The sequence below is a fragment of the Triticum dicoccoides genome, chromosome 7A, assembly GCF_002162155.2.
Source record: "Triticum dicoccoides isolate Atlit2015 ecotype Zavitan chromosome 7A, WEW_v2.0, whole genome shotgun sequence".
In the NCBI taxonomy this organism is placed as follows: Eukaryota; Viridiplantae; Streptophyta; class Magnoliopsida; order Poales; family Poaceae; genus Triticum; species Triticum dicoccoides.
The window spans coordinates 670,230,948-670,244,099 of NC_041392.1; positions in this window are offsets into that span (position 1 = coordinate 670,230,948).

The following is a 13,152-nucleotide window of genomic DNA, read 5'->3' on the forward strand; positions in this document are numbered from 1 at the left end:
GTACACATTAATAACACGTATATACTTTGTTGAAGTTTCCAGCCTTCTTATCTACCATGCATTTGGGGTAATTCCGCTACTAGTGACTGTTCCCCTTACAATAGAAGCACTTAGTCTCGGGATTGGGTTCAACCTTGGGTTCCTTCACTAGAGCAGCAACTGGTTTGCCATCCATGAAGTTTCCCTTCTAGCCCTTGCCCTTCTTGAAACCAGTGGTCTTGTTAAACCATCAACACTTGATGCTCCTTCTTGATTTCTACCTTTTGCGGTCTTAAGCACCGCGAACAACTCTGGGATCAACTCCATCCCTTGCATGTCATAGTTCATCACGAAGATCTAGTAGCTTAGTGATAGTGTCTAGAGAACTCTATCAATCACTATCTTATCTGTAAGTTTAACTCACACTTAATTTAAGTGATTGTAGCACCCAGACATTCTGAGCACATGCTCACTAGCTGAGCTATTCTCCTCCATCTTGTTGGCAAAAGAACTTGTCAGAGGTCTCACACCTCTCAACACAGGCATGAGCCTGAAATCCCAATTTCAGCTCTTGGAACATCTCATATGTTCTATGGCGTTCAAAATGTCATTGGAATCCCGATTCTAAGCCATAAAGTATGGTGCACTAAACTATCAAGTAGTCATCAGGATTTGTCTGTCAGGTGTTCACAACATCCACAGACGACGTTGTAGGGGTTTGCACATCGAGCGGTGCATCAAGGACATAAGCCTTCTGTGTAGCAGTGAGGACACTCCTCAGACTACAGACCTAGTCCGCATCATTGCTTACAATATCTTTCAACTTGGTCTTTCTCTAGGAACGTATTGAAATAGGGAGCTACAACGTGAGCTATTCATCTACAACATATTTGCAAAGATAATTTAGACTATGTTCATGATAATTGAGTTCATCTAATCAAATTATTTAATGAACTCCCACTCAGATAGACATCCCTCTAGTCATATAAGTGAAACATGATCCGAATCGACTAGGCCGTGTCCGATCATCACGTGAGACGGACTAGTCATCAACGGTGAACATCTCATGTTGATCGTATCTTCTATACGACTCATGTTCGACGTTTCGGTCTTCCGTGTTCCGAGGCCATGTCTATACATGCTAGGCTCGTCAAGTCAACCTAAGTGTTTCGCATGTGTCCCGAGGCCATGTCTGTACATGCTAGGCTCGTCAACACCCGTTGTAGTCGAACGTTAGAATCTATCACACCCGATCATCACGTGGTGCTTTGAAACAACGAACCTTCGCAACGGTGCACAGTTAGGGGGAGCACTTTTCTTGAAATTTTAGTGAGGTATCATCTTATTTAATCTACCGTCGTTCTAAGCAAATAAGATGTAAAACATGATAAACATCACATGCAATCAAATAGTGACATGATATGGCCAATATCATTTTGCTCCTTTTGATCTCCATCTTCGGGGCTCCATGATCATCGCTGTCACCGGCATGACACCATGATCTCCATCATCATGATCTCCATCATCGTGTCTTCTTGAAGTTGTCTCGTCATCTATTACTTCTACTACTATGGCTAACGCTTTAGCAATAAAGTAAAGTAATTACATGACATTTATGTTGACACGCAGGTCATAGATAAATTAAGACAACTCCTATGGCTCCTGCCGGTTGTCATACTCATCGACATGCAAGTCGTGATTCCTATTACAAGAACATGATCAATCTCATACATCACATATATCATTCATCACATCCTTTTGGCCATATCGATCACATCACAAGGCATATGCTGCAAAAACAAGTTAAACGTCCTCTAATTGTTGTTGCAAGTTTTTACGTGGCTGCTATAGGTTTCTAGCAAGAACGTTTCTTACCGACGCGAAAACCACAATGTGATATGCCAATTTCTATTTACCCTTCATAAGGACCCTTTTCATCGAATCCGATCCGACTAAAGTGGGAGAGACAGACACACGCTAGCCACCTTATGCAACTAGTACATGTCAGTCGGTGGAACCAGTCTCACGTAAGAGTATGTGTAAGGTCAGTCCGGGCCGCTTCATCCCATGATGCCGCCGAATCAAGATAAGACTAGTAACGGCAAGTAAATTGACAAAATCGACGCCCACAACTGCTTTGTGTTCTACTCGTGCATAGAAACTACGCATAGACCTAGCTCTGATACCACTGTTGGGGATCGTAGCATAAATTTAAAATTTTCTACGCATCACCAAGATCAATCTATGGAGTAATCTAGCAACGAGGGGAAGGAGAGTGCATCTACATACCCTTGTAGATCGCTAAGCGGAAGCGTTCAAGTGAACAGGGTTGATGGAGTCGTACTCGTCGTGATCCAAATCACCGACGATCCTAGCGCCGAACGGACGGCACCTCCGCGTTCAACACACGTACGGAACGGAGACGTCTCCCACGCCTTGATCCATCAAGGAGGAGGGAGAGGTTGAGGAAGAGAGTCCAACAGCAGCACGACGGCGTGGTGGTGATGGAGTGGCAGTTCTCCGGCAGGGCTTCGCCAAGCTCACGCGGAGGAGGAGAGGTATTGGAGGGGAGGGGCTGCGCCAGGTTCAAGGGTGTGGCCGCCCTCCCACCCCTCCACTATTTGTAGGTGGGGAGAGAGGGGGCCGGCCCCCCTTAGATCCCATCTAGGGTTGGGGGCGGCGGCCAAGGGGGGGAGGAGTGCCTCCCAAGTCAAGTGGAGGCCCTCCCCCTTAGGGTTTCCCCTCTCCCATGTGCATGGGCCTTGGGGGGGCTGGTGCCCTTGGCCCATTAAGGTTAGGGAGCCCCCCTACAGCCCATGCTGCTATATTGGACGTGGTGGAACATTTTCCGGACCTCCGGACCCCTCCGGAATCCTCCGGAACCTTCTGGAAGCTTCCCGGTACAATACCGGAAAAAACCGAACTTTTCTCGGAACCCGAACAACAACTTTCCATATATAAATATTTACCTCCGGACCATTCCGGAACTCCTCGTGACGTTCGGGATCTCATCCAGGACTCCGAACAACATTCGGTAATCACATACAAGTCTTCCTAATAACCCTAGCGTCATCGAACCTTAAGTGTGTAGACCCTACGGGTTCGGGAACCATGCAGACATGACCGAGACAACTCTCCGGCCAATAACCAACAGCGGGATCTGGATACCCATGTTGGCTCCCACATGTTCCACGATGATCTCATCGGATGAACCATGATGTTGAGGATTCAATCAATCCCGTATTCAATTCCCTTTGTCCAGCGGTATTGTACTTGCCCGAGATTCGATCGTCGGTATCCCGATACCTTGTTCAATCTCGTTACTGGCAAGTCTCTTTACTCGTTCCATAACACATCATCCCGTGATCAACTCCTTGGTCACATTGTGCACATTATGATGATGTCCTACCGAGTGGGCCCAGAGATACCTCTCCGTTTACACGGAGTGACAAATCCCAGTCTCGATTCGTGCCAACCCAACAGACACTTTCAGAGATACCTGTAGTGAACCTTTATAGCCACCCAGTTACGTTGTGACGTTCGGCACACCCAAAGCACTCCTACGGTATCCGGGAGTTGCACAATCTCATGGTCTAAGGAAATGATACTTGACATTAGAAAAGCTTTAGCATACGAACTACACGATCTTTGTGCTAGGCTTAGGATTGGGTCTTGTCCATTACATCATTCTCCTAATGATGTGATCCCGTTATCAACGACATCCAATGTCCATGGTCAGGAAACTGTAACCATCTATTGATCAACGAGCTAGTCAACTAGAGGCTTACTAGGGACATGGTGTTGTCTATGTATCCACACATGTATCTGAGTTTCCTATCAATACAATTCTAGCATGGATAATAAACGATTATCATGAACAAGGAAATATAATAATAACCAATTTATTATTGCCTCTAGGGCATATTTGCAACAGCGCCCTCCACCCTCGTGGCCCCCCTGACGTACTTCTTCCTCCTATATATCTCCATATACCCTAAAAACATCCGGGAGCACAATAGATCAGGAGTTCCGTCGCCAAAAGCCTCCGTAGCCACCGAAAGCCAATCTAGACCCGTTCCGGCACCCTGCCGGAGGGGGAATCCCTCTCCGGTGGCCATCTTCATCATCCCGGTGCTCTCCATGACGAGGAGGGAGTAGTTCTCCCTCGGGGCTGATGGTATGTACCAGTAGCTATGTGTTTGATCTCTCTCTCTCTCTCGTGTTCTTGAGGTGATACGATCTTGATGTATCGCGAGCTTTTCTATTATAGTTGGATCTTATGATGTTTCCCCCCCCCCTCTACTCTCTTGTAATGGATTGAGTTTCCCCTTTGAAGTTATCTTATCGGATTGAGTCTTTAAATATTTGAGAACACTTTATGTATGTCTTGCCGTGCGTATCTGTGGTGACAATGGGATATCACGTGATTCATTTGATGTATGTTTTGGTGAACAACTTGCGGGTTCCGACCAAGAACCTATGCATAGGGGTTGGCACACATTTACGTCGTGATTCTCCGGTAGAAACTTTGGGGCACTCTTTGAGGTTCTATGTGTTGGTTGAATAGATGAATCTGAGATTGTGTGATGCATATCGTATAATCATACCCATGGATACTTGAGGTGACATTGGAGTATCTAGGTAACATTAGGGTTTTGGTTGATTTGTGTCTTAAGGTGTTATTCTAGTACAAACTCTAGGGTTGTTTGTGACACTTATAGGAATAGCCCAACGGATTGATTGGAAAGAATAACTTTGAGGTGGTTTCGTACCCTACCATAATCTCTTCGTTCGTTCTCCGCTATTAGTGACTTTGGAGTGACTCTTTGTTGCATGTTGAGGGATAGTTATGTGATCCAATTATGTTATTATTGTTGAGGGAACTTGCACTAGTGAAGGTATGAACCCTAGGCCTTGTTTTAACGCATTGCAATACCATTCACGCTCACTTTTATCATTTGTTACCTTGCTGTTTTTATATTTTTAGATTACAAAAACCATTATCTACAATCCATATTGCACTTGTATCACCATCTCTTCGCTGAACTAGTGCACCTATACAATTTATCATTGTATTGGGTGTGTTAGGGACACAAGAGACTCTTTGTTATTTGGTTGCAGGGTTGCTTGAGAGAAACCATCTTCATCCTACGCCTCCTACGGATTGATAAACCTTAGGTCATCCACTTGAGGGAAATTTGCTATTGTCCTACAAACCTCTGCACTTGGAGGCCCAACAACATCTACAAGAAGAAGGTTGTGTAGTAGACATCACGAGGTTCTTATTTGTTTGTATAGGTGTGAGGTGACTTGCGTGTAGTCTCCTACTGGATTGATACCTTGGTTCTAAAAAATGAGGGAAATACTTATGCTACTTTGCTGTTTACCCTTTCCTCTTCAAGGGAAAACCAACACAGTTCTCAAGAGGTAGCAAGAAGGATTTCTGGCGCCGTTGCCTGGGAGATCTACGCACAAGTCAAGACATACCAAGTACCCATCACAAACTCTTATCCCTCGCATTACATTATTTGCCATTTGCCTCTCGTTTTCCTCTCCCCCACTTCACCCTTGCTGTTTTATTCGCCCTCTTTTTCCGTTCGCCTCTTTTTCGCTTGCTTCTTGTGTCGTCGTGTGTTGTCATGGCTAATCCTTCTATCATTGTTAGTACTACCGATCATGAAGTTCTTAATTTTAAACAAAGGGAGGGGGAAAATCTAAAAGATGCTTGGAACAGATATATTAGGAAGGGGGAAAATTTGCAATGCTCAGAATAGATCTACTAGGAAGCAATCCACTTCCGTTCTTCTATGCAATTTTTATGTAGGCATCACTCCTTGGAACAGATATATTCTTGATACCATTACCGGAGGTAATTTCTTGGGTATCCATACTTTTGATTCTTATAATGTTATGATAGATTTGTTTGGCCCCACCTCTTTTGGTTAATGGAACTATTTTAACTTTAGAACATGTGATGAAAAGGCTTGAAATTATTGAAAATAAAGTTGCCTCTGTGGAGTTGATTGAAAGTTTGGATAAAAAGATCCACAACCAAATCACCCAATTTGGATCTAAGGTAGGGGTTACTCTGATTTTTTTAAAGAAAAAGAACCTATAGTTAATGAAAGAATAGATCAAGATTCCACAAGAATTGGTAAACTTGAGGATATTATTACTAATTTAGGGTCTGCCTTTTCATCCGTTCAAAATACTCCAAATCCTCCTACTACCAAGATTGCCAAATTAATGTATGTTCCTAAAAATAAGGGTGAATCTTCTAGTAAGGAAAATGCGGATCTCAAATCAATAAGTGTTCACCCCAACTTCTTCAATATCATTAAGGAACCTTTTGCTACAAATGAATTTCTTAATTTCTTGCCTAGGAGTTTGATCATTAATAAAAAGAAGGAAACTTCCAAGGGTTATAAGTGTTCTATTGAAGAATTACATACCAAAGATGATAATACCTAGATCTATTCTTGTTTTTATGCCTAGCTAGGGGCGTTAAACGATAGCGCTTGTTGGGAGGCAACACAATTTTATTTTTGTTTCTTGCTTTTTGGTTCTGTTTAGTAATAAATAATTCATCTAATCTCTGTTTATATGTGGTTTTATGCTTTTAATTAGTGTTTGTGCCAACTAGAACCTTTGGGAAGACTTGGGGGAAGTTTTTGCGATCTTGTTGTAAAAAACAGAAACTTTAGCGCTCACGAGTTTTGCTGCTATTTTTTACAGGAGAGTGCGATTAGGTTGATTATTTTTGAAGATGATTAATAGACAAATATATCACGTCCACCAATTTATTTCAGAATTTTTGGGGTTACAGAAGTATTCTAAACCTAAAGATTACTACAGACTGTTCTGTTTTTGACAGATTCTGTTTTTCGTGTGTTGTTTGCTTATTTTGATGAATCTATGGCTAGTATCGGAGGGTATGAACCATAGAGAAGTAGGAATACAGTAGGTTTAACACCAATATAAATAAAGAATTATTTCATTACAGTACCTTAAGTGGTGGTTTGTTTTCTTATACTAACGGAGCTCATGAGATTTTCTGTTGAGTTTTCTGTTGTGAAGTTTTCAAGTTTTGGGTAAAGATTTGATGGGTTATGGAATAAGGAGTGGCAAGAGCCTAAGCTTGGGGATTCCCAAGGCACTCCAAGGTAAATTTCAAGGACAACCAAAAGCCTAAGCTTGGGGATGCCCCGGAAGGCATCCCCTCTTTCGTCTTCGTCCATCGATAACTTTACTTGAGGCTATATTTTTATTCACCACATGATATGTGTTTTGCTTGGAGCGTCTTGTATGATTTGAGTCTTTGATTTTTAGTTTACCACAATCATCCTTGATGTACACACCTTTTGGGAGAGGCACACATGAATCGGAATTTATTAGAATACTCTATGTGCTTCACTTATATCTTTTGAGCTAGATAATTTTGCTCTAGTGTTTCACTTATATCTTTTAGAGCACGGTGGTGGTTTTATTTTATATAATTTATTGATCTATCATGCTTCACTTATATTATTTTGAGAGTACTTTAAGAACAACATGGTAATTTGCTTTGGCTATAAAATTGGTCCTAATATGATAGGCATCCAAGATTGGTATAATAAAAACTTTCATAAAAAGGTGCATTGAATACTATGAGCAGTTTGATACGTGATAATTGTTTTGAGATATAAAGATGGTGATGTTAGAGTTTTGCTAGCTTAGTAGTTGTGAATTTGAGAAATACTTGTGTTGAATATTTCAAGTCCCGTAGCATGCACGTATGGTAACCGTTGTGTAACAAATTTGAAACATGAGGTGTTCTTTCATTGTCTTCCTTATGAGTGGCGGTCGGGAACGAGCGATGGTCTTTCCCTACCAATCTATCCCCCTAGGAGCATGCGCATAATGCTTGGTTTTCGGTGACTTGTAGATTTTTGCAATAAGTATGTGAGTTCTTTATGACTAATGTTGAGTCCATGGATTACACGCACTCTCACCTTTCCATCATTGCTGGCATCTTCGGTACCATGCATTGCCATTTCTCACCTTGAGAGTTGGTGCAAACTTCACCGGTGCATCCAAACCCCGTGCTATGATATGCTCTATCACACATAAACCTCCTTATATCTTCCCCAAAATAGCCACCATACCTACCTATTATGTCATTTCCATAGCCATTCCGAGATATATTGCCATGCAACTTTCCACCGTTTTATTTATGACATGCTTCATCATTGTCATATTGCCTTGCATGCATGATCATGTAGTTGACATCGTATTTGTGGCAAAGCCACCATGCATAATTTACCATACATGTCACTCTTGACTCATTGCCCTACCCGGTACACCGCCGGAGGCATTCATATAGAGTCATATTTTGTTCTAGTATCGAGTTGTAATCATTGAGTTGTAAATAAATAAAAGTGTGATGATCATCATTAATAGAGCATTGTCCCAAATAAAAAATGGGAAAAGGCCAAATAAAAAAAGAGAGGCCCAAAAAGGAATAAAAAGGGATAATGCTACTATCCTTTTTTTCACACTCGTGCTTCAAAGTAGCACCATGATCTTTATGATAGAGAGTCTTTTGTTTTGTCACTTTCATATACTACTGGGAATTTTTCATTATAGAACTTGGCTTGTATATTCCAACAATGGGCTTCCTCAAATGCCCTAGGTCTTCGTGAGCAAGCAAGTTGGATGCACATCCACTTAGTTTCTTTTGTTGAGCTTTCATACATTTATAGCTCTAGTGCATTCGTTGCATGGCAATCCCTCTCCTTGCATTGACATCAATTGATGGGCATCTCCCTAGCCCGTTGATTAGCCGCGTTGATGTGAGACTTTATCCTTTTTTGTCTTCTCCACATAACCCCCACCATTATATTCTATTCCATCCATAGTGCTATATCCATGGCTCACGCTCATGTATTGCGTGAAAATTGAAAAAAAGTTTGAGAATACTAAAGTATGAAACAATTGCTTGGCTTGTCATCGGGGTTGTGCATGATGAGAGCATTCTTGTGTGAAGAAAATGGAGCATGACCAAACTATATGATTTTGTAGTGATGAACTTTCTTTGGCCATGTTATTTCGAGAAGACATGATTTCTTAGTTAGTATGCTTGAAGTATTATTATTTTTATGTCAATATTAAACTTTTTTCTTGAATCTCTCAGATCTGAATATTCATGCCACAATAAAGAAAATTACATTGAGAATTATGCTAGGTAGCATTCCACATCAAAAATTATGTTTTTATCATTTACCTACTCGAGGACGAGCAGGAATTAAGCTTGGGGATGCTTGATACGTCTCCAACGTATCTATAATTTTTTATTGTTCCATGATATTATATTATCTGGTTTGGATGTTTAATGGGCTTTATTATACACTTTTATATTAATTTTGGGACTAACCTACTAACCCAAGGCCCAGTGCAAATTGTTGTTTTTTGCCTATTTCAGTGTTTCGTAGAAAAGGGATATCAAACGGAATCCAAACGGAATGAAACCTTCGGGAGAGTTATTTTTGGAACAAACGTGATCTAGGGGACTTGGAGTAGACGTGAAGAAAGGAGCGAGGAGGCCATGAGGCAGGGAGGCGCGCCCCCCACCCTCGTGGGCCCCTCGCAGCTCCACCGACCTACTTATTCCTCCTATATATATCCATATACCCCAAAAACATCCAGGAGCACCATGAAACCCTATTTCCATCACCGCAACCTTCTATACCCAAGAGATCCCATCTTGGGGCCTTTTCGGAGCTCCGCCGAAGGGGGAATTGATCACGGAGGGCTTCTACATCAACACCTTGGCCTCTCCGATGATGTGTGAGTAGTTTACCACAGACCTTCAGGTCCATAGTTATTAGCTAGATGGCTTCTTCTCTCTCTTTGGATCTCAATACAAAGTTCTCCTCGATCTTCTTGGAGATCTATTTGATATAATTCTTTTTGCGGTGTGTTTGTCGAGATCCGATGAATTGTGGGTTTATGATCAAGATTATCTATGAACAATATTTGATTCTTCTCTGAAATCTTTTATGTATGATTTGTTATCTTTGCAAGTCTCTTCGAATTATCAGTTTGGTTTGGCCTACTAGATTGATCTTTCTTGCAATGGAGAAGTGCTTAGCTTTGGGTTCAATCTTGCGGTGTCCTTTCCCAGTGACAACAGGGGCAGCAAGGCACGTATTGTATTGTTGCCATCGAGGATAAAAATATGGGGTTTATATCATATTGCTTGAGTTTGTCCCTCTACATCATGTCATCTTGCCTAATGTGTTACTCTGTTCTTATGAACTTAATACTCTAGATGCATGCTGGATAGCGGTCGATGTGTGGAGTAATAGTAGTAGATGCGGAATCGTTTCGGTCTACTTGTCGCGGACGTGATGCCTATATACATGATCATGCCTAGACATTCTCATAATTATGCACTTTTCTAGCAATTGCTCGACAGTAATTTGTTTACCCACCGTAATACTTATGCTATCTTGAGAGAAGCCACTAGTGAAACCTATGGCCCCCGGGTCTATCTTCTATCATATACGTTTCCAATCTATTTTACTTTGCAATCTTTACTTTCAATCTATATCATAAAAATACCAAAAATATTTATCTTATTATCTCTATCAGATCTCACTCTCGTAAGCGACCATGAAGGGATTGACAACCCCTTTATCGCGTTGGTTGCGAGGTTTTTATTTGTTTGTGTAGGTGCGAGGTGACTTGCGTGTAGTCTCCTACTGGATTGATACCTTGGTTCTCAAAAACTGAGGGAAATACGCATGCTACTTTGCTGCATCACCCTTTCCTCTTCAAGGGAAAACCAACGCATTGCTCAAGAGGTAGCAGGGCGCGCCCAGGGGGGTAGGGCGCGCCCCCCACCCTCGTGGATGGTGGGTGGCCCCCTCTGGTATTTTCTTCGCCCAATATTTTTTATATATTCTGAAACATGCTCCCGTGAAGTTTTAGGACTTTTGGAGTTGTGCAGAATAGGTCTCTAATATTTGCTCCTATTCTAGCCCAGAATTCCAGCTGCCGGCATTTTCCCTCTTCATGTAAACCTTGTAAAATAAGAGAGAATAGGCATAAGTATTGTGACATAATGTGTAATAATAGCCCATAATGCAATAAATATTGATATAAAAACATGATGCAAAATGGACGTATCACCAAGCTGGCCTCGTTCCAATCTATAAGGGCATGTACAATGGTTGATAAGATAGTGTTATCTTAAGTATTGCATGCAATTTAGAGATGGCAAAAAAAGATGTCTACAATGGATCATCTCTTAGCCTTATCTTCAATAACTAGTCATTCCTAGAAACGTGATGAGACATATTGTGCTAAGAGATCATCTCTTGTCTTCTCTTAAATAAGAGAAGGCATGCCTTTTCTTAACAGTTCTCTCTCCTCCACCTCATCATTTATCATACGTGGCACTCCTAATATAGCACCATTGTACATGCCCTAAATACGCGCACCCAATCGACTCGCTTCCACCAATCCACCAAACCCCCTTGTGCCGATCAAAAACATCGCCGCACTCCTCCGTCAAGGTATGCGTCCTCTTGACCCTCCTTCGGCACTCACCTGTTCGATTCTCGGTTGGCTTCATGTTAAATTTCGTAGACCTAAATCGATCTAGCATCCTATCCTTGTGATTAAACCATCGATCAGCTATCAAGATCTCTAGATCCATTAGCATTGAACTATGAGTAGTAGATCAGTCGATAGTAATGTGGATCCTTGTAGATTGCACTCGGATGCTGCTCTTTGTACATTGATTGAACCAACTTGTTGGGAAGGGTTGATTAGTGTTGCGACATCATCACATGTCGTTTGTGGATTGTAACTTATACTCCCTCTGGTCCTAAATATAAGTCTTTTTAGACATTTCAAATGGAATACAACATATGGATGTATGTAAACATATCTTAGAGTGTAGATTCACTCATTTTGCTTCGTATGTAGTCACTTGTTGGAATCTCTAGAAAGATTTATATTTGGGAATGGAGGGAGTATATGCACATGTCTTTTACGTCGACCCCAAAAATATCTCTCCTGCTAAATGTTTCTGGTTCGCCTCATCTATGTGTTGCTCTTTGGCTCTTCCAATCACTAGTAGAAAACAGAGCTTTGGTCACAGCTCGATATACATACTAGTCCCGGTTGCATTATGAACCGGGACTAATGTGAGCATTAGTCCCGGTTCGAGCGGTTAAAGGCATTAGTCCCGGTTCAAATGAGACCTTTAGTCCCGGTTTGGGACACGAACCAGGACTAAAGGGTGCGATGCCCTTTAGTCCCGGTTCATGTCTCAAACCGGGACTAAAGGGGATCGTGTCTCAAACACTACCCCTCGCCCCCCCTGGTGTATCGTCATTTCAGTTGTGAAAAAAAAACAAAAGAAAATGATAAAAACTTCAAAAAATAAAATCCTTCGAGATGTAGTTATATTACTACATCTACTAGTTAGGAAAATTAAAAGAACTTAAATTTGGACATGTTTTGGAAAGAAGTGTTATGAAAAAGTAAAATGGCTATAACTTTTGCATATGATGTCGAAAAAAATGTATAATATATCAAAATAGTTAGCACGAAAACCCACATCCGATTTTGACTGCCATAGGCCATTTTGCAAATTTTTAGAATCCTCAAATTCTAAAAGGAAAAAAAGTTATGCTCAAATTCCATTTTTTTTAATTTTGGTTAAATATGGTCAAGTTATGGTCAAACTACTTATTCAAGAAGTATTAGTGTTACTAAATAATTATTCAAGAATATTAGTGTTACTAAATAATTATTTCATTTTTTGAATTTTGGTCAAATCTGGTCCAACCGTGGTCAAACTATGGTCAAACAATGGTCAAACTACTTATTCAAGAAATATTAGTGTTACTAAATAATTATTGTTTTTTAGAATAATAGTTTCAAACTCAAAAAGTGAAACGTGTGACTTCATGCTCAAGCTAAACTCCTGAGGGTTAATAGGATTGACATCTTACTATTGTTAGGAAAATAACAAGTGCAGACTTGGAAACGAGGGGGAATAGAACCCGGAAGTTAAGCGTGCTCAGGCTGGAGTAGTGAGAGGACGGGCGACCGGCCGGGAAGTTAAACGATTTGGAATGATGAGGGGTGATTAGAGGTTAGAGGTTAAATTGAGCAGTG